At 47.3% G+C, this 19208-nt stretch overlaps 24 non-coding genes across 24 annotated transcripts; 9 read left to right on the top strand and 15 right to left on the bottom strand.

Moving 5' to 3' along the window:
- Window positions 1–527: 527 nt before the first annotated feature.
- On the top strand, window positions 528–598 carry TRNAG-GCC (transfer RNA glycine (anticodon GCC)). Its single transcript has one exon. It is a non-coding gene; the product is annotated as a tRNA-Gly (tRNA).
- Window positions 599–669: 71 nt separating this feature from the next.
- Window positions 670–741, bottom strand: TRNAW-CCA (transfer RNA tryptophan (anticodon CCA)). Its single transcript has one exon. It is a non-coding gene; the product is annotated as a tRNA-Trp (tRNA).
- A 248-nt stretch (window positions 742–989) lies between these two features.
- Window positions 990–1063, bottom strand: TRNAN-GUU (transfer RNA asparagine (anticodon GUU)). The gene has a single exon. It is a non-coding gene; the product is annotated as a tRNA-Asn (tRNA).
- Window positions 1064–3092: 2029 nt separating this feature from the next.
- Window positions 3093–3164, bottom strand: TRNAW-CCA (transfer RNA tryptophan (anticodon CCA)). The gene has a single exon. It is a non-coding gene; the product is annotated as a tRNA-Trp (tRNA).
- A 248-nt stretch (window positions 3165–3412) lies between these two features.
- TRNAN-GUU (transfer RNA asparagine (anticodon GUU)) lies at window positions 3413–3486 on the bottom strand. The gene has a single exon. It is a non-coding gene; the product is annotated as a tRNA-Asn (tRNA).
- A 1905-nt stretch (window positions 3487–5391) lies between these two features.
- Window positions 5392–5462, top strand: TRNAG-GCC (transfer RNA glycine (anticodon GCC)). Its single transcript has one exon. It is a non-coding gene; the product is annotated as a tRNA-Gly (tRNA).
- A 71-nt stretch (window positions 5463–5533) lies between these two features.
- TRNAW-CCA (transfer RNA tryptophan (anticodon CCA)) lies at window positions 5534–5605 on the bottom strand. The gene has a single exon. It is a non-coding gene; the product is annotated as a tRNA-Trp (tRNA).
- Window positions 5606–5853: 248 nt separating this feature from the next.
- On the bottom strand, window positions 5854–5927 carry TRNAN-GUU (transfer RNA asparagine (anticodon GUU)). The gene has a single exon. It is a non-coding gene; the product is annotated as a tRNA-Asn (tRNA).
- Window positions 5928–7974: 2047 nt separating this feature from the next.
- Window positions 7975–8046, bottom strand: TRNAW-CCA (transfer RNA tryptophan (anticodon CCA)). The gene has a single exon. It is a non-coding gene; the product is annotated as a tRNA-Trp (tRNA).
- Window positions 8047–8294: 248 nt separating this feature from the next.
- Window positions 8295–8368, bottom strand: TRNAN-GUU (transfer RNA asparagine (anticodon GUU)). The gene has a single exon. It is a non-coding gene; the product is annotated as a tRNA-Asn (tRNA).
- Window positions 8369–8575: 207 nt separating this feature from the next.
- TRNAG-GCC (transfer RNA glycine (anticodon GCC)) lies at window positions 8576–8646 on the top strand. The gene has a single exon. It is a non-coding gene; the product is annotated as a tRNA-Gly (tRNA).
- A 1614-nt stretch (window positions 8647–10260) lies between these two features.
- TRNAG-GCC (transfer RNA glycine (anticodon GCC)) lies at window positions 10261–10331 on the top strand. The gene has a single exon. It is a non-coding gene; the product is annotated as a tRNA-Gly (tRNA).
- A 71-nt stretch (window positions 10332–10402) lies between these two features.
- Window positions 10403–10474, bottom strand: TRNAW-CCA (transfer RNA tryptophan (anticodon CCA)). Its single transcript has one exon. It is a non-coding gene; the product is annotated as a tRNA-Trp (tRNA).
- A 248-nt stretch (window positions 10475–10722) lies between these two features.
- TRNAN-GUU (transfer RNA asparagine (anticodon GUU)) lies at window positions 10723–10796 on the bottom strand. The gene has a single exon. It is a non-coding gene; the product is annotated as a tRNA-Asn (tRNA).
- A 207-nt stretch (window positions 10797–11003) lies between these two features.
- Window positions 11004–11074, top strand: TRNAG-GCC (transfer RNA glycine (anticodon GCC)). The gene has a single exon. It is a non-coding gene; the product is annotated as a tRNA-Gly (tRNA).
- A 1627-nt stretch (window positions 11075–12701) lies between these two features.
- On the top strand, window positions 12702–12772 carry TRNAG-GCC (transfer RNA glycine (anticodon GCC)). The gene has a single exon. It is a non-coding gene; the product is annotated as a tRNA-Gly (tRNA).
- Window positions 12773–12843: 71 nt separating this feature from the next.
- Window positions 12844–12915, bottom strand: TRNAW-CCA (transfer RNA tryptophan (anticodon CCA)). Its single transcript has one exon. It is a non-coding gene; the product is annotated as a tRNA-Trp (tRNA).
- A 248-nt stretch (window positions 12916–13163) lies between these two features.
- Window positions 13164–13237, bottom strand: TRNAN-GUU (transfer RNA asparagine (anticodon GUU)). Its single transcript has one exon. It is a non-coding gene; the product is annotated as a tRNA-Asn (tRNA).
- Window positions 13238–13444: 207 nt separating this feature from the next.
- On the top strand, window positions 13445–13515 carry TRNAG-GCC (transfer RNA glycine (anticodon GCC)). The gene has a single exon. It is a non-coding gene; the product is annotated as a tRNA-Gly (tRNA).
- A 1769-nt stretch (window positions 13516–15284) lies between these two features.
- Window positions 15285–15356, bottom strand: TRNAW-CCA (transfer RNA tryptophan (anticodon CCA)). The gene has a single exon. It is a non-coding gene; the product is annotated as a tRNA-Trp (tRNA).
- Window positions 15357–15604: 248 nt separating this feature from the next.
- On the bottom strand, window positions 15605–15678 carry TRNAN-GUU (transfer RNA asparagine (anticodon GUU)). Its single transcript has one exon. It is a non-coding gene; the product is annotated as a tRNA-Asn (tRNA).
- A 207-nt stretch (window positions 15679–15885) lies between these two features.
- On the top strand, window positions 15886–15956 carry TRNAG-GCC (transfer RNA glycine (anticodon GCC)). The gene has a single exon. It is a non-coding gene; the product is annotated as a tRNA-Gly (tRNA).
- Window positions 15957–17583: 1627 nt separating this feature from the next.
- Window positions 17584–17654, top strand: TRNAG-GCC (transfer RNA glycine (anticodon GCC)). The gene has a single exon. It is a non-coding gene; the product is annotated as a tRNA-Gly (tRNA).
- A 391-nt stretch (window positions 17655–18045) lies between these two features.
- TRNAN-GUU (transfer RNA asparagine (anticodon GUU)) lies at window positions 18046–18119 on the bottom strand. Its single transcript has one exon. It is a non-coding gene; the product is annotated as a tRNA-Asn (tRNA).
- Between the last annotated feature and the right edge of the window lie 1089 nt (window positions 18120–19208).

Here is a 19208-nt window from a genome sequence, read left to right as displayed (position 1 = left end):
ACAGGCCTGACCCTAGGCTTCCGGAGTTCTTGGTCACAAAAGGCTCCAGTTATCTAAGACCGACCAGGGCTGTGCCCGACCAGGGCTGTAGGCCGCGTTGGGAGCACGTTAGGGACGCGTAAAGGGAAGCAGGGCGCAGAACTCTGCCCGTTTCACCCCAGCATTTAGGGGAGGACACAGAATCTGGGAAAGCCAGTGGGAAGGATTTTCCAGGAGGAGAGTTCAGTGAGATAATCTGAAACACAATAGTGCTGGTGATCTGGCGGGTGCATTCTGTGAACCACTTTTGTCGGGAGCAGCCTGCCATCATGCCCTGATAAACACAACTCTAGTCCCAAGCCAGTGACCTCAGCAAATGCAAAGACATTCATAGTTATAGTCTCCTGCATCTGATTCTTGCCATCTTCATGTGAAACGTTGGCGTTATCATGTCTGCTGCGCACACTTTGTTCATATGTGTACAATTTAAGTGTGTGCACCTGATCACTGTCTTGGGCAGAGCTCTGCCTGTGAACAACCCATGTGAAGCATTGGTGGTTCAGTGGTAGAATTCTCGCCTGCCACGCGGGAGGCCCGGGTTCGATTCCCGGCCAATGCAAGACTGCTTTCTTTTGACTTTGTTTTCGAAAGGAAATATATGACCTCAGTGGGGAATAAAATGGTAAGCAGTGACCCCGACGTGATTTGAACACGCAACCTTCTGATCTGGAGTCAGACGCGCTACCGTTGCGCCACGAGGTCCTTACACTTACAGCTTTCGGAGCCAGATCAACAAATGCTGTGGGCCTTTTGACTTATTTTCCCCTCCTCATATGCCTACAGTTGTATTACAGAGCTTGACCTTTTGTTTTCTATCCTAATTATGAAATTGACTGCAGGTGCCGAGAGAACGCAGAGAATTGAAATATTCAGCGAAAGGGTGTCCAGCTGGAGAGAGCAAAGGTATGTATCTGTTTGACATTCAAGTGTTTCATGCAGGCAAAATAATACGTCCCTGGGTGGGCTTGAACCACCAACCTTTCGGTTAACAGCCGAACGCGCTAAACGATTGCGCCACAGAGACGAGTGACTACAGCATCTTTCCTTAGACTCAATATATATCTTGATATGTATGTGCCTGCCTGGAGCTTGTCTTATATAAGCCATCATCATGTGAAACTTTGGCGTTGTCATGTCTGCTGCGCACACTTTGTTCATATGTGTACAATTTAAGTGTGTGCACCTGATCACTGTCTTGGACAGAGCTATGCCTGTGAACTCCCCATGTGAAGCATTGGTGGTTCAGTGGTAAAATTCTCGCCTGCCATGCGGGAGGCCCGGGTTTGATTCCCGGCCAATGCAAGGTTGCGTTCCTTTGACTTTGTTTTCGAAAGGAAATATATGAACTCAGTGGGGAATAAAATGGTAAGCAGTGACCCCGACGTGATTTGACCACGCAACCTTCTGATCTGGAGTCAGACGCGCTAACGTTGTGCCACAAGGTCCTTACACTTACAGCCTTCAAGCCAGATCAACAAATGCTGATGGCCTTTTGACTTATTTTCCCCTCCTCATATGCCTACAGTTGTATTACAGGGCTAGGCCTTTTGTTTTCTATCCTAATTATGAAATTGACTGCAGGTGCAGAGAGAACGCAGAGGATTGAAATGTTCAGATAAAGGGTCTTAAGCAGGAGAGAGCAGAGGTACGTATCTGGGTTTCATTAAAGTGTTTCATGCAGGCAAAAAGGATACTTCCGTGGGTGGGCTTGAACCACCAACCTTTCTGTTAACAACCGAACGCGCTAAGCATTTGCACCACAGAGGTTAATAACTGTAGCACAGTTCCTGAGACTCAATATATATCTTGATAATTGTGTGCCTGCCTGGAGCTTGTGTTATATAATGCGTCTTTATGCCATACAGCATTTCTCATTTGCTTAGTGTCTTGTTATTGTTGGACGTAATGATGAATAGACTACTGTCTAATGGTCTTAGAGCCAGTATTACTACCGGTCCCAGTGTATGAGACACATACATGACTTTTCTGTTGCCTGCTTAGCATAGCTCCCTGCTCCTCTGTAGGTGTGCTACCAGCCAGTAAGGCGTGTGCCTTGCCCATCAGATGTGTTATCTTAGACTTGACTTCTCTGTGAGCAAAGTCTCCCTCCCATAGCAGGTGCTTTCTCTGAACTCTTGACTTGTAAGACTGCTAGGAAAGGCCCTCCTTAGCCCCTTACCTTCAGAGCTCAGCTTTGGAGAAAGAGATTGGGGAGAGAGCAAATAGGGGAAGGCCCATGGTGCACACTTTATTTTACATAAAAGCTGGGGCTTGTGGGAGGACAGGGACAAGAGGGTTCTCAGGGAAAGAAATCCCAGGAGTATTGATGGCTAGGCCCTGAAACACAACAATCCCGGATTGGCAAGGCACAATATGCCTGTGCAACAGGCCTGACCCTAGGCTTCCGGAGTTCTTGGTCACAAAAGGCTCCAGTTATCTAAGACCGACCAGGGCTGTGCCCGACCAGGGCTGTAGGCCGCGTTGGGAGCACGTTAGGGACGCGTAAAGGGAAGCAGGGCGCAGAACTCTGCCCGTTTCACCCCAGCATTTAGGGGAGGACACAGAATCTGGGAAAGCCAGTGGGAAGGATTTTCCAGGAGGAGAGTTCAGTGAGATAATCTGAAACACAATAGTGCTGGTGATCTGGCGGGTGCATTCTGTGAACCACTTTTGTCGGGAGCAGCCTGCCATCATGCCCTGATAAACACAACTCTAGTCCCAAGCCAGTGACCTCAGCAAATGCAAAGACATTCATAGTTATAGTCTCCTGCATCTGATTCTTGCCATCTTCATGTGAAACGTTGGCGTTATCATGTCTGCTGCGCACACTTTGTTCATATGTGTACAATTTAAGTGTGTGCACCTGATCACTGTCTTGGGCAGAGCTCTGCCTGTGAACAACCCATGTGAAGCATTGGTGGTTCAGTGGTAGAATTCTCGCCTGCCACGCGGGAGGCCTGGGTTCGATTCCCGGCCAATTCAAGACTGCTTTCTTTTGACTTTGTTTTCGAAAGGAAATATATGACCACAGTGGGGAATAAAATGGTAAGCAGTGACCCCGACGTGATTTGAACACGCAACCTTCTGATCTGGAGTCAGACGCGCTACCGTTGCGTCACGAGGTCCTTACACTTACAGCTTTCGGAGCCAGATCAACAAATGCTGTGGGCCTTTTGACTTATTTTCCCCTCCTCATATGCCTACAGTTGTATTACAGAGCTTGACCTTTTGTTTTCTATCCTAATTATGAAATTGACTGCAGGTGCCGAGAGAACGCAGAGAATTGAAATATTCAGGGAAAGGGTGTCCAGCAGGAGAGAGCAAAGGTATGTATCTGTTTTCCATTCAAGTGTTTCATGCAGGCAAAATAATACGTCCCTGGGTGGGCTTGAACCACCAACCTTTCGGTTAACAGCCGAACGCGCTAACCGATTGCGCCACAGAGACGAGTGACTACAGCATCTTTCCTTAGACTCAATATATATCTTGATGTGTATGTGCCTGCCTGGAGCTTGTCTTATATAAGCCATCATCATGTGAAACTTTGGCGTTGTCATGTCTGCTGCGCACACTTTGTTCATATGTGTACAATTTAAGTGTGTGCACCTGATCACTGTCTTGGACAGAGCTATGCCTGTGAACTCCCCATGTGAAGCATTGGTGGTTCAGTGGTAAAATTCTCGCCTGCCATGCGGGAGGCCCGGGTTTGATTCCCGGCCAATGCAAGGTTGCGTTCCTTTGACTTTGTTTTCGAAAGGAAATATATGAACTCAGTGGGGAATAAAATGGTAAGCAGTGACCCCGACGTGATTTGACCACGCAACCTTCTGATCTGGAGTCAGACGCGCTAACGTTGTGCCACAAGGTCCTTACACTTACAGCCTTCAAGCCAGATCAACAAATGCTGATGGCCTTTTGACTTATTTTCCCCTCCTCATATGCCTACAGTTGTATTACAGGGCTAGGCCTTTTGTTTTCTATCCTAATTATGAAATTGACTGCAGGTGCAGAGAGAACGCAGAGGATTGAAATGTTCAGATAAAGGGTCTTAAGCAGGAGAGAGCAGAGGTACGTATCTGTGTTTCATTAAAGTGTTTCATGCAGGCAAAAAGGATACTTCCCTGGGTGGGCTTGAACCACCAACCTTTCTGTTAACAACCGAACGCGCTAACCATTTGCACCACAGAGGTTAATAACTGTAGCACAGTTCCTGAGACTCAATATATATCTTGATAATTGTGTGCCTGCCTGGAGCTTGTGTTATATAATGCGTCTTTATGCCATACAGCATTTCTCATTTGCTTAGTGTCTTGTTATTGTTGGACGTAATGATGAATAGACTACTGTCTAATGGTCTTAGAGCCAGTATTACTACCGGTCCCAGTGTATGAGACACATACATGACTTTTCTGTTGCCTGCTTAGCATAGCTCCCTGCTCCTCTGTAGGTGTGCTACCAGCCAGTAAGGCGTGTGCCTTGCCCATCAGATGTGTTATGTTAGACTTGACTTCTCTGTGAGCAAAGTCTCCCTCCCATAGCAGGTGCTTTCTCTGAACTCTTGACTTGTAAGACTGCTGGGAAAGGCCCTCCCTAGCCCCTCACTCAGATAGATACATTTACCTTCAGAGCTCAGCTTTGGAGAAAGAGATTGGGGAGAGAGCAAATAGGGGAAGGCCCATGGTGCACACTTTATTTTACATAAAAGCTGGGGCTTGTGGGAGGACAGGGACAAGAGGGTTCTCAGGGAAAGAAATCCCAGGAGTATTGATGGCTAGGCCCAGAAACACAACAATCCCGGATTGGCAAGGCACAATATGCCTGTGCAACAGGCCTGACCCTAGGCTTCCGGAGTTCTTGGTCACAAAAGGCTCCAGTGATCTAAGCCCGACCAGGGCTGTGCCCGACCAGGGCTGTAGGCCGCGTTGGGAGCGCGTTAGGGACACGTAAAGGGACGCAGGGCGCAGAACTCTGCCCGTTTCACCCCAGCATTTAGGGGAGGACACAGAATCTGGGAAAGCCAGTGGGAAGGATTTTCCAGGAGGAGAGTTCAGTGAGATAATCTGAAACACAATAGTGCTGGTGATCTGGCGGGTGCATTCTGTGAACCACTTTTGTCGGGAGCAGCCTGCCATCATGCCCTGATAAACACAACTCTAGTCCCAAGCCAGTGACCTCAGCAAATGCAAAGACATTCATAGTTATAGTCTCCTGCATCTGATTCTTGCCATCTTCATGTGAAACGTTGGCGTTATCATGTCTGCTGCGCACACTTTGTTCATATGTGTACAATTTAAGTGTGTGCACCTGATCACTGTCTTGGGCAGAGCTCTGCCTGTGAACAACCCATGTGAAGCATTGGTGGTTCAGTGGTAGAATTCTTGCCTGCCACGCGGGAGGCCCGGGTTCGATTCCCGGCCAATGCAAGACTGCTTTCTTTTGACTTTGTTTTCGAAAGGAAATATATGACCTCAGTGGGGAATAAAATGGTAAGCAGTGACCCCGACGTGATTTGAACACGCAACCTTCTGATCTGGAGTCAGACGCGCTACCGTTGCGCCACGAGGTCCTTACACTTACAGCTTTCGGAGCCAGATCAACAAATGCTGTGGGCCTTTTGACTTATTTTCCCCTCCTCATATGCCTACAGTTGTATTACAGAGCTTGACCTTTTGTTTTCTATCCTAATTATGAAATTGACTGCAGGTGCCGAGAGAACGCAGAGAATTGAAATATTCAGGGAAAGGTTGTCCAGCAGGAGAGAGCAAAGGTATGTATCTGTTTTCCATTCAAGTGTTTCATGCAGGCAAAATAATACATCCCTGGGAGGGCTTGAACCACCAACCTTTCGCTTAACAGCCGAACGCGCTAACCGATTGCGCCACAGAGACGAGTGACTACAGCATCTTTCCTTAGACTCAATATATATCTTGATATGTATGTGCCTGCCTGGAGCTTGTCTTATATAAGCCATCATCATGTGAAACTTTGGCGTTGTCAGGTCTGCTGCGCACACTTTGTTCATATGTGTACAATTTAAGTGTGTGCACCTGATAACTGTCTTGGACAGAGCTATGCCTGTGAACTCCCCATGTGAAGCATTGGTGGTTCAGTGGTAGAATTCTCGCCTGCCACGCGGGAGGCCCGGGTTCGATTCCCAGCCAATGCAAGGCTGCGTTCCTTTGACTTTGTTTTCGAAAGGAAATATATGAACTCAGTGGGGAATAAAATGGTAAGCAGTGACCCCGACGTGATTTGACCACGCAACCTTCTGATCTGGAGTCAGACGCGCTACCGTTGCGCCACAAGGTCCTTACACTTACAGCCTTCAAGCCAGATCAACAAATGCTGATGGCCTTTTGACTTATTTTCCCCTCCTCATATGCCTACAGTTGTATTACAGGGCTAGGCCTTTTGTTTTCTATCCTAATTATGAAATTTACTGCAGGTGCAGAGAGAACGCAGAGGATTGAAATGTTCAGATAAAGGGTCTTAAGCAGGAGAGAGCAGAGGTACGTATCTGTGTTTCATTAAAGTGTTTCATGCAGGCAAAAAGGATACTTCCGTGGGTGGGCTTGAACCACCAACCTTTCTGTTAACAACCGAATGCGCTAACCATTTGCACCACAGAGGTGAATAACTGTAGCACAGTTCCTGAGACTCAATATATATCTTGATAATTGTGTGCCTGCCTGGAGCTTGTGTTATATAATGCGTCTTTATGCCATACAGCATTTCTCATTTGCTTAGTGTCTTGTTATTGTTGGACGTAATGATGAATAGACTACTGTCTAATGGTCTTAGAGCCAGTATTACTACCGGTCCCAGTGTATGAGACACATACATGACTTTTCTGTTGCCTGCTTAGCATAGCTCCCTGCTCCTCTGTAGGTGTGCTACCAGCCAGTAAGGCGTGTGCCTTGCCCATCAGATGTGTTATCTTAGACTTGACTTCTCTGTGAGCAAAGTCTCCCTCCCATAGCAGGTGCTTTCTCTGAACTCTTGACTTGTAAGACTGCTGGGAAAGGCCCTCCTTAGCCCCTCACTCAGATAGATACATTTACCTTCAGAGCTCAGCTTTGGAGAAAGAGATTGGGGAGAGAGCAAATAGGGGAAGGCCCATGGTGCACACTTTATTTTACATAAAAGCTGGGGCTTGTGGGAGGACAGGGACAAGAGGGTTCTCAGGGAAAGAAATCCCAGGAGTATTGATGGCTAGGCCCTGAAACACAACAATCCCGGATTGGCAAGGCACAATATGCCTGTGCAACAGGCCTGACCCTAGGCTTCCGGAGTTCTTGGTCACAAAAGGCTCCAGTTATCTAAGACCGACCAGGGCTGTGCCCGACCAGGGCTGTAGGCCGCGTTGGGAGCACGTTAGGGACGCGTAAAGGGAAGCAGGGCGCAGAACTCTGCCCGTTTCACCCCAGCATTTAGGGGAGGACACAGAATCTGGGAAAGCCAGTGGGAAGGATTTTCCAGGAGGAGAGTTCAGTGAGATAATCTGAAACACAATAGTGCTGGTGATCTGGGGGGTGCATTCTGTGAACCACTTTTGTCGGGAGCAGCCTGCCATCATGCCCTGATAAACACAACTCTAGTCCCAAGCCAGTGACCTCAGCAAATGCAAAGACATTCATAGTTATAGTCTCCTGCATCTGATTCTTGCCATCTTCATGTGAAACGTTGGCGTTATCATGTCTGCTGCGCACACTTTGTTCATATGTGTACAATTTAAGTGTGTGCACCTGATCACTGTCTTGGGCAGAGCTATGCCTGTGAACAACCCATGTGAAGCATTGGTGGTTCAGTGGTAGAATTCTCGCCTGCCATGCGGGAGGCCCGGGTTCGATTCCCGGCCAATGAAAGACTGCTTTCTTTTGACTTTGTTTTCGAAAGGAAATATATGACCACAGTGGGGAATAAAATGGTAAGCAGTGACCCCGACGTGATTTGAACACGCAACCTTCTGATCTGGAGTCAGACGCGCTACCGTTGCGCCACGAGGTCCTTACACTTACAGCTTTCGGAGCCAGATCAACAAATGCTGTGGGCCTTTTGACTTATTTTCCCCTCCTCATATGCCTACAGTTGTATTACAGAGCTTGACCTTTTGTTTTCTATCCTAATTATGAAATTGACTGCAGGTGCCGAGAGAACGCAGAGAATTGAAATATTCAGGGAAAGGGTGTCCAGCAGGAGAGAGCAAAGGTATGTATCTGTTTTCCATTCAAGTGTTTCATGCAGGCAAAATAATACGTCCCTGGGTGGGCTTGAACCACCAACCGTTCGGTTAACAGCCGAACGCGCTAACCGATTGCGCCACAGAGACGAGTGACTACAGCATCTTTCCTTAGACTCAATATATATCTTGATATGTATGTGCCTGCCTGGAGCTTGTCTTATATAAGCCATCATCATGTGAAACTTTGGCGTTGTCATGTCTGCTGCGCACACTTTGTTCATATGTGTACAATTTAAGTGTGTGCACCTGATCACTGTCTTGGACAGAGCTATGCCTGTGAACTCCCCATGTGAAGCATTGGTGGTTCAGTGGTAAAATTCTCGCCTGCCATGCGGGAGGCCCGGGTTCGATTCCCGGCCAATGCAAGGTTGCGTTCCTTTGACTTTGTTTTCGAAAGGAAATATATGAACTCAGTGGGGAATAAAATGGTAAGCAGTGACCCCGACGTGATTTGACCACGCAACCTTCTGATCTGGAGTCAGACGCGCTAACGTTGTGCCACAAGGTCCTTACACTTACAGCCTTCAAGCCAGATCAACAAATGCTGATGGCCTTTTGACTTATTTTCCCCTCCTCATATGCCTACAGTTGTATTACAGGGCTAGGCCTTTTGTTTTCTATCCTAATTATGAAATTGACTGCAGGTGCAGAGAGAACGCAGAGGATTGAAATGTTCAGATAAAGGGTCTTAAGCAGGAGAGAGCAGAGGTACGTATCTGTGTTTCATTAAAGTGTTTCATGCAGGCAAAAAGGATACTTCCCTGGGTGGGCTTGAACCACGAACCTTTCTGTTGACAACCGAACGCGCTAACCATTTGCAACACAGAGGTTAATAACTGTAGCACAGTTCCTGAGACTCAATATATATCTTGATAATTGTGTGCCTGCCTGGAGCTTGTGTTATATAATGCGTCTTTATGCCATACAGCATTTCTCATTTGCTTAGTGTCTTGTTATTGTTGGACGTAATGATGAATAGACTACTGTCTAATGGTCTTAGAGCCAGTATTACTACCGGTCCCAGTGTATGAGACACATACATGACTTTTCTGTTGCCTGCTTAGCATAGCTCCCTGCTCCTCTGTAGGTGTGCTACCAGCCAGTAAGGCGTGTGCCTTGCCCATCAGATGTGTTATCTTAGACTTGACTTCTCTGTGAGCAAAGTCTCCCTCCCATAGCAGGTGCTTTCTCTGAACTCTTGACTTGTAAGACTGCTGGGAAAGGCCCTCCCTAGCCCCTCACTCAGATAGATACATTTACCTTCAGAGCTCAGCTTTGGAGAAAGAGATTGGGGAGAGAGAAATAGGGGAAGGCCCATGGGGCACACTTTATTTTACATAAAAGCTGGGGCTTGTGGGAGGACAGGGACAAGAGGGTTCTCAGGGAAAGAAATCCCAGGAGTATTGATGGCTAGGCCCTGAAACACAACAATCCCGGATTGGCAAGGCACAATATGCCTGTGCAACAGGCCTGACCCTAGGCTTCCGGAGTTCTTGGTCACAAAAGGCTCCAGTTATCTAAGCCCGACCAGGGCTGTGCCCGACCAGGGCTGTAGGCCGCGTTGGGAGCGCGTTAGGGACGCAGGGTACAGAACTCTGCCCGTTTCACCCCAGCATTTAGGGGAGGACACAGAATCTGGGAAAGCCAGTGGGAAGGATTTTCCAGGAGGAGAGTTCAGTGAGATAATCTGAAACACAATAGTGCTGGTGATCTGGCGGGTGCATTCTGTGAACCACTTTTGTCGGGAGCAGCCTGCCATCATGCCCTGATAAACACAACTCTAGTCCCAAGCCAGTGACCTCAGCAAATGCAAAGACATTCATAGTTATAGTCTCCTGCATCTGATTCTTGCCATCTTCATGTGAAACGTTGGCGTTATCATGTCTGCTGCGCACACTTTGTTCATATGTGTACAATTTAAGTGTGTGCACCTGATCACTGTCTTGGGCAGAGCTCTGCCTGTGAACAACCCATGTGAAGCATTGGTGGTTCAGTGGTAGAATTCTCGCCTGCCACGCGGGAGGCCCGGGTTCGATTCCCGGCCAATGCAAGACTGCTTTCTTTTGACTTTGTTTTCGAAAGGAAATATATGACCTCAGTGGGGAATAAAATGGTAAGCAGTGACCCCGACGTGATTTGAACACGCAACCTTCTGATCTGGAGTCAGACGCGCTACCGTTGCGCCACGAGGTCCTTACACTTACAGCTTTCGGAGCCAGATCAACAAATGCTGTGGGCCTTTTGACTTATTTTCCCCTCCTCATATGCCTACAGTTGTATTACAGAGCTTGACCTTTTGTTTTCTATCCTAATTATGAAATTGACTGCAGGTGCCGAGAGAACGCAGAGAATTGAAATATTCAGGGAAAGGGTGTCCAGCAGGAGAGAGCAAAGGTATGTATCTGTTTTCCATTCAAGTGTTTCATGCAGGCAAAATAATACGTCCATGGGTGGGCTTGAACCACCAACCTTTCGGTTAACAGCCGAACGCGCTAACCGATTGCGCCACAGAGACGAATGACTACAGCATCTTTCCTTAGACTCAATATATATCTTGATATGTATGTGCCTGCCTGGAGCTTGTGTTATATAAGCCATCATCATGTGAAACTTTGGCGTTGTCATGTCTGCTGCGCACACTTTGTTCATATGTGTACAATTTAAGTGTGTGCACCTGATCACTTTCTTGGACAGAGCTATGCCTGTGAACTCCCCATGTGAAGCATTGGTGGTTCAGTGGTAAAATTCTCGCCTGCCACGCGGGAGGCCCGGGTTCGATTCCCGGCCAATGCAAGGTTGCGTTCCTTTGACTTTGTTTTCGAAAGGAAATATATGAACTCAGTAGGGAATAAAATGGTAAGCAGTGACCCCGACGTGATTTGACCACGCAACCTTCTGATCTGGAGTCAGACGCACTACCGTTGTGCCACAAGGTCCTTACACTTACAGCCTTCAAGCCAGATCAACAAATGCTGATGGCCTTTTGACTTATTTTCCCCTCCTCATATGCCTACAGTTGTATTACAGGGCTAGGCCTTTTGTTTTCTATCCTAATTATGAAATTGACTGCAGGTGCAGAGAGAACGCAGAGGATTGAAATGTTCAGATAAAGGGTCTTAAGCAGGAGAGAGCAGAGGTACGTATCTGTGTTTCATTAAAGTGTTTCATGCAGGCAAAAAGGATACTTCCCTGGGTGGGCTTGAACCACCAACCTTTCTGTTAACAACCGAACGTGCTAACCATTTGCACCACAGAGGTGAATAACTGTAGCACAGTTCCTGAGACTCAATATATATCTTGATAATTGTGTGCCTGCCTGGAGCTTGTGTTATATAATGCGTCTTTATGCCATACAGCATTTCTCATTTGCTTAGTGTCTTGTTATTGTTGGACGTAATGATGAATAGACTACTGTCTAATGGTCTTAGAGCCAGTATTACTACCGGTCCCAGTGTATGAGACACATACATGACTTTTCTGTTGCCTGCTTAGCATAGCTCCCTGCTCCTCTGTAGGTGTGCTACCAGCCAGTAAGGTGTGTGCCTTGCCCATCAGATGTGTTATCTTAGACTTGACTTCTCTGTGAGCAAAGTCTCCCTCCCATAGCAGGTGCTTTCTCTGAACTCTTGACTTGTAAGACTGCTGGGAAAGGCCCTCCTTAGCCCCTCACTCAGATAGATACATTTACCTTCAGAGCTCAGCTTTGGAGAAAGAGATTGGGGAGAGAGCAAATAGGGGAAGGCCCATGGTGCACACTTTATTTTACATAAAAGCTGGGGCTTGTGGGAGGACAGGGACAAGAGGGTTCTCAGGGAAAGAAATCCCAGGAGTATTGATGGCTAGGCCCTGAAACACAACAATCCCGGATTGGCAAGGCACAATATGCCTGTGCAACAGGCCTGACCCTAGGCTTCCGGAGTTCTTGGTCACAAAAGGCTCCAGTTATCTAAGACCGACCAGGGCTGTGCCCGACCAGGGCTGTAGGCCGCGTTGGGAGCACGTTAGGGACGCGTAAAGGGAAGCAGGGCGCAGAACTCTGCCCGTTTCACCCCAGCATTTAGGGGAGGACACAGAATCTGGGAAAGCCAGTGGGAAGGATTTTCCAGGAGGAGAGTTCAGTGAGATAATCTGAAACACAATAGTGCTGGTGATCTGGCGGGTGCATTCTGTGAACCACTTTTGTCGGGAGCAGCCTGCCATCATGCCCTGATAAACACAACTCTAGTCCCAAGCCAGTGACCTCAGCAAATGCAAAGACATTCATAGTTATAGTCTCCTGCATCTGATTCTTGCCATCTTCATGTGAAACGTTGGCGTTATCATGTCTGCTGCGCACACTTTGTTCATATGTGTACAATTTAAGTGTGTGCACCTGATCACTGTCTTGGGCAGAGCTCTGCGTGTGAACAACCCATGTGAAGCATTGGTGGTTCAGTGGTAGAATTCTCGCCTGCCACGCGGGAGGCCTGGGTTCGATTCCCGGCCAATGCAAGACTGCTTTCTTTTGACTTTGTTTTCGAAAGGAAATATATGACCTCAGTGGGGAATAAAATGGTAAGCAGTGACCCCGACGTGATTTGAACACGCAACCTTCTGATCTGGAGTCAGACGCGCTACCGTTGCGCCACGAGGTCCTTACACTTACAGCTTTCGGAGCCAGATCAACAAATGCTGTGGGCCTTTTGACTTATTTTCCCCTCCTCATATGCCTACAGTTGTATTACAGAGCTTGACCTTTTGTTTTCTATCCTAATTATGAAATTGACTGCAGGTGCCGAGAGAACGCAGAGAATTGAAATATTCAGGGAAAGGGTGTCCAGCAGGAGAGAGCAAAGGTATGTATCTGTTTTCCATTCAAGTGTTTCATGCAGGCAAAATAATACGTCCCTGGGTGGGCTTGAACCACCAACCTTTCGTTTAACAGCCGAACGCGCTAACCGATTGCGCCACAGAGACGAGTGACTACAGCATCTTTCCTTAGACTCAATATATATCTTGATATGTATGTGCCTGCCTGGAGCTTGTCTTATATAAGCCATCATCATGTGAAACTTTGGCGTTGTCATGTCTGCTGCGCACACTTTGTTCATATGTGTACAATTTAAGTGTGTGCACCTGATCACTGTCTTGGACAGAGCTATGCCTGTGAACTCCCCATGTGAAGCATTGGTGGTTCAGTGGTAAAATTCTCGCCTGCCATGCGGGAGGCCCGGGTTCGATTCCCGGCCAATGCAAGGTTGCGTTCCTTTGACTTTGTTTTCGAAAGGAAATATATGAACTCAGTGGGGAATAAAATGGTAAGCAGTGACCCCGACGTGATTTGACCACGCAACCTTCTGATCTGGAGTCAGACGCGCTAACGTTGTGCCACAAGGTCCTTACACTTACAGCCTTCAAGCCAGATCAACAAATGCTGATGGCCTTTTGACTTATTTTCCCCTCCTCATATGCCTACAGTTGTATTACAGGGCTAGGCCTTTTGTTTTCTATCCTAATTATGAAATTGACTGCAGGTGCAGAGAGAACGCAGAGGATTGAAATGTTCAGATAAAGGGTCTTAAGCAGGAGAGAGCAGAGGTACGTATCTGGGTTTCATTAAAGTGTTTCATGCAGGCAAAAAGGATACTTCCGTGGGTGGGCTTGAACCACCAACCTTTCTGTTAACAACCGAACGCGCTAAGCATTTGCACCACAGAGGTTAATAACTGTAGCACAGTTCCTGAGACTCAATATATATCTTGATAATTGTGTGCCTGCCTGGAGCTTGTGTTATATAATGCGTCTTTATGCCATACAGCATTTCTCATTTGCTTAGTGTCTTGTTATTGTTGGACGTAATGATGAATAGACTACTGTCTAATGGTCTTAGAGCCAGTATTACTACCGGTCCCAGTGTATGAGACACATACATGACTTTTCTGTTGCCTGCTTAGCATAGCTCCCTGCTCCTCTGTAGGTGTGCTACCAGCCAGTAAGGCGTGTGCCTTGCCCATCAGATGTGTTATCTTAGACTTGACTTCTCTGTGAGCAAAGTCTCCCTCCCATAGCAGGTGCTTTCTCTGAACTCTTGACTTGTAAGACTGCTGGGAAAGGCCCTCCTTAGCCCCTCACTCAGATAGATACATTTACCTTCAGAGCTCAGCTTTGGAGAAAGAGATTGGGGAGAGAGCAAATAGGGGAAGGCCCATGGTGCACACTTTATTTTACATAAAAGCTGGGGCTTGTGGGAGGACAGGGACAAGAGGGTTCTCAGGGAAAGAAATCCCAGGAGTATTGATGGCTAGGCCCTGAAACACAACAATCCCGGATTGGCAAGGCACAATATGCCTGTGCAACAGGCCTGACCCTAGGCTTCCGGAGTTCTTGGTCACAAAAGGCTCCAGTTATCTAAGACCGACCAGGGCTGTGCCCGACCAGGGCTGTAGGCCGCGTTGGGAGCACGTTAGGGACGCGTAAAGGGAAGCAGGGCGCAGAACTCTGCCCGTTTCACCCCAGCATTTAGGGGAGGACACAGAATCTGGGAAAGCCAGTGGGAAGGATTTTCCAGGAGGAGAGTTCAGTGAGATAATCTGAAACACAATAGTGCTGGTGATCTGGCGGGTGCATTCTGTGAACCACTTTTGTCGGGAGCAGCCTGCCATCATGCCCTGATAAACACAACTCTAGTCCCAAGCCAGTGACCTCAGCAAATGCAAAGACATTCATAGTTATAGTCTCCTGCATCTGATTCTTGCCATCTTCATGTGAAACGTTGGCGTTATCATGTCTGCTGCGCACACTTTGTTCATATGTGTACAATTTAAGTGTGTGCACCTGATCACTGTCTTGGGCAGAGCTCTGTCTGTGAACAACCCATGTGAAGCATTGGTGGTTCAGTGGTAGAATTCTCGCCTGCCACGCGGGAGGCCCGGGTTTGATTCCCAGCCAATGCAAGACTGCTTTCTTTTGACTTTGTTTTCGAAAGGAAATATATGACCTCAGTGGGGAATAAAATGGTAAGCAGTGACCCCGACGTGATTTGAACACGCAACCTTCTGATCTGGAGTCAGACGCGCTACCGTTGCGCCACGAGGTCCTTACACTTACAGCTTTCGGAGCCAGATCAACAAATGCTGTGGGCCTTTTGACTTATTTTCCCCTCCTCATATGCCTACAGTTGTATTACAGAGCTTGACCTTTTGTTTTCTATCCTAATTATGAAATTGACTGCAGGTGCCGAGAGAACGCAGAGAATTGAAATATTCAGGGAAAGGGTGTCCAGCAGGAGAGAGCAAAGGTATGTATCTGTTTTCCATTCAAGTGTTTCATGCAGGCAAAATAATACGTCCCTGGGTGGGCTTGAACCACCAACCTTTCGGTTAACAGCCGAACGCGCTAACCGATTGCGCCACAGAGACGAGTGACTACAGCAGCTTTCCTTAGACTCAATATATATCTTGATGTGTATGTGCCTGCCTGGAGCTTGTCTTATATAAGCCATCATCATGTGAAACTTTGGCATTGTCATGTCTGCTGCGCACACTTTGTTCATATGTGTACAATTTAAGTGTGTGCACCTGATCACTGTCTTGGACAGAGCTATGCCTGTGAACTCCCCATGTGAAGCATTGGTGGTTCAGTGGTAAAATTCTCGCCTGCCATGCGGGAGGCCCGGGTTCGATTCCCGGCCAATGCAAGGTTGCGTTCCTATGACTTTGTTTTCGAAAGGAAATATATGAACTCAGTGGGGAATAAAATGGTAAGCAGTGACCCCGACGTGATTTGACCACGCAACCTTCTGATCTGGAGTCAGACGCGCTAACGTTGTGCCACAAGGTCCTTACACTTACAGCCTTCAAGCCAGATCAACAAATGCTGATGGCCTTTTGACTTATTTTCCCCTCCTCATATGCCTACAGTTGTATTACAGGGCTAGGCCTTTTGTTTTCTATCCTAATTATGAAATTGACTGCAGGTGCAGAGAGAACGCAGAGGATTGAAATGTTCAGATAAAGGGTCTTAAGCAGGAGAGAGCAGAGGTACGTATCTGTGTTTCATTAAAGTGTTTCATGCAGGCAAAAAGGATACTTCCCTGGGTGGGCTTGAACCACCAACCTTTCTGTTAACAACCGAACGCGCTAACCATTTGCACCACAGAGGTTAATAACTGTAGCACAGTTCCTGAGACTCAATATATATCTTGATAATTGTGTGCCTGCCTGGAGCTTGTGTTATATAATGCGTCTTTATGCCATACAGCATTTCTCATTTGCTTAGTGTCTTGTTATTGTTGGACGTAATGATGAATAGACTACTGTCTAATGGTCTTAGAGCCAGTATTACTACCGGTCCCAGTGTATGAGACACATACATGACTTTTCTGTTGCCTGCTTAGCATAGCTCCCTGCTCCTCTGTAGGTGTGCTACCAGCCAGTAAGGCGTGTGCCTTGCCCATCAGATGTGTTATGTTAGACTTGACTTCTCTGTGAGCAAAGTCTCCCTCCCATAGCAGGTGCTTTCTCTGAACTCTTGACTTGTAAGACTGCTGGGAAAGGCCCTCCCTAGCCCCTCACTCAGATAGATACATTTACCTTTAGAGCTCAGCTTTGGAGAAAGAGATTGGGGAGAGAGCAAATAGGGGAAGGCCTATGGTGCACACTTTATTTTACATAAAAGCTGGGGCTTGTGGGAGGACAGGGACAAGAGGGTTCTCAGGGAAAGAAATCCCAGGAGTATTGATGGCTAGGCCCTGAAACACAACAATCCCGGATTGGCAAGGCACAATATGCCTGTGCAACAGGCCTGACCCTAGGCTTCCGGAGTTCTTGGTCACAAAAGGCTCCAGTGATCTAAGCCCGACCAGGGCTGTGCCCGACCAGGGCTGTAGGCCGCGTTGGGAGCGAGTTAGGGACACGTAAAGGGACGCAGGGCGCAGAACTCTGCCCGTTTCACCCCAGCATTTAGGGGAGGACACAGAATCTGGGAAAGCCAGTGGGAAGGATTTTCCAGGAGGAGAGTTCAGTGAGATAATCTGAAACACAATAGTGCTGGTGATCTGGCGGGTGCATTCTGTGAACCACTTTTGTCGGGAGCAGCCTGCCATCATGCCCTGATAAACACAACTCTAGTCCCAAGCCAGTGACCTCAGCAAATGCAAAGACATTCATAGTTATAGTCTCCTGCATCTGATTCCTGCCATCTTCATGTGAAACGTTGGCGTTATCATGTCTGCTGCGCACACTTTGTTCATATGTGTACAATTTAAGTGTGTGCACCTGATCACTGTCTTGGGCAGAGCTCTGCCTGTGAACAACCCATGTGAAGCATTGGTGGTTCAGTGGTAGAATTCTTGCCTGCCACGCGGGAGGCCCGGGTTCGATTCCCGGCCAATGCAAGACTGCTTTCTTTTGACTTTGTTTTCGAAAGGAAATATATGACCTCAATGGGGAATAAAATGGTAAGCAGTGACACCGACATGATTTGAACACGCAACCTTCTGATCTGGAGTCAGACGCACTACCGTTGCGCCACGAGGTCCTTACACTTACAGCTTTCGGAGCCAGATCAACAAATGCTGTGGGCCTTTTGACTTATTTTCCCCTCCTCATATGCCTACAGTTGTATTACAGAGCTTGACCTTTTGTTTTCTATCCTAATTATGAAATTGACTGCAGGTGCCGAGAGAACGCAGAGAATTGAAATATTCAGGGAAAGGTTGTCCAGCAGGAGAGAGCAAAGGTATGTATCTGTTTTCCATTCAAGTGTTTCATGCAGGCAAAATAATACATCCCTGGGAGGGCTTGAACCACCAACCTTTCGCTTAACAGCCAAACGCGCTAACCAATTGCGCCACAGAGACGAGTGACTACAGCATCTTTCCTTAGACTCAATATATATCTTGATATGTATGTGCCTGCCTGGAGCTTGTCTTATATAAGCCATCATCATGTGAAACTTTGGCGTTGTCATGTCTGCTGCGCACACTTTGTTCATATGTGTACAATTTAAGTGTGTGCACCTGATCACTGTCTTGGACAGAGCTATGCCTGTGAACTCCCCATGTGAAGCATTGGTGGTTCAGTGGTAGAATTCTCGCCTGCCACGCGGGAGGCCCGGGTTCGATTCCCAGCCAATGCAAGGCTGCGTTCCTTTGACTTTGTTTTCGAAAGGAAATATATGAACTCAGTGGGGAATAAAATGGTAAGCAGTGACCCCGACGTGATTTGACCACGCAACCTTCTGATCTGGAGTCAGACGCGCTACCGTTGCGCCACAAGGTCCTTACACTTACAGCCTTCAAGCCAGATCAACAAATGCTGATGGCCTTTTGACTTATTTTCCCCTCCTCATATGCCTACAGTTGTATTACAGGGCTAGGCCTTTTGTTTTCTATCCTAATTATGAAATTTACTGCAGGTGCAGAGAGAACGCAGAGGATTGAAATGTTCAGATAAAGGGTCTTAAGCAGGAGAGAGCAGAGGTACGTATCTGTGTTTCATTAAAGTGTTTCATGCAGGCAAAAAGGATACTTCCGTGGGTGGGCTTGAACCACCAACCTTTCTGTTAACAACCGAATGCGCTAACCATTTGCACCACAGAGGTTAATAACTGTAGCACAGTTCCTGAGACTCAATATATATCTTGATAATTGTGTGCCTGCCTGGAGCTTGTGTTATATAATGCGTCTTTATGCCATACAGCATTTCTCATTTGCTTAGTGTCTTGTTATTGTTGGACGTAATGATGAATAGACTACTGTCTAATGGTCTTAGAGCCAGTATTACTACCGGTCCCAGTGTATGAGACACATACATGACTTTTCTGTTGCCTGCTTAGCATAGCTCCCTGCTCCTCTGTAGGTGTGCTACCAGCCAGTAAGGCGTGTGCCTTGCCCATCAGATGTGTTATGTTAGACTTGACTTCTCTGTGAGCAAAGTCTCCCTCCCAT

Source organism: Lissotriton helveticus, chromosome 1_2 (genome assembly GCF_964261635.1).
Source record: "Lissotriton helveticus chromosome 1_2, aLisHel1.1, whole genome shotgun sequence".
Classification (NCBI taxonomy): domain Eukaryota; kingdom Metazoa; phylum Chordata; class Amphibia; order Caudata; family Salamandridae; genus Lissotriton; species Lissotriton helveticus.
This window is presented reverse-complemented; position numbering and strand designations above follow the sequence as displayed.